A 554-nucleotide genomic window follows, 5' to 3' on the forward strand; every position below is an offset into this window, starting at 1 on the left:
ATATGAGGACATTTAAAGGACTTTTGTTCCACCTAACAGTACCTACCAAGTGTTTTGACTTTGGCAACTATGTCTTCTGCTAAAATGAATGGATTCTCACTGACTATTCTTAGGTAAGGCCTTTTAATGTAATTTCTTTTCATTGAATTTAGAGCCAATGAGTATTCACCCCTTGGGCGATTTGCAGAATGCCTCTGTTACGAGCCCACATTCCTGGGGTGTGCGGTATCACAACTGGATAAAACCCTGAACAACCTGGTCTGTGTTCAGGGAGGGCTCAGCTCTGCTCAGGAGTTAGACTTAGAGACCTCGCGTTCTTTCCAACCCAAATTATTCATCAGCTCTGCGATGAGCTAAAATGAGATGTCTGACTAGATTTGTATCTACTTCCTAGAGCCTTCTGAATATAAATGGAGTTCAGTTACCTTGACATTCAGCTAAATAATGCTTTGTCATCTCCACTTTCGTGGTGTTAATGGAGGTACAATCTCTGAACATCAGTGAAAATATTCCTATTCCTTCCTTCTCCATACATAGTCCTACAGATGTTCCTG

At 41.2% G+C, this 554-nt stretch overlaps 1 protein-coding gene across 1 annotated transcript in view; it reads right to left on the minus strand.

The window, feature by feature from the left end:
- Positions 1–554, minus strand: part of CLRN3 (clarin 3) — a 6,503-nt gene that overhangs the window by 522 nt on the left and 5,427 nt on the right. The window lies entirely within an intron of this gene.

The sequence above is a fragment of the Buceros rhinoceros genome, unplaced genomic scaffold (genome assembly GCF_000710305.1).
Source record: "Buceros rhinoceros silvestris isolate BGI_N320 unplaced genomic scaffold, ASM71030v1 scaffold9155, whole genome shotgun sequence".
Lineage (NCBI taxonomy): Eukaryota > Metazoa > Chordata > Aves > Bucerotiformes > Bucerotidae > Buceros > Buceros rhinoceros.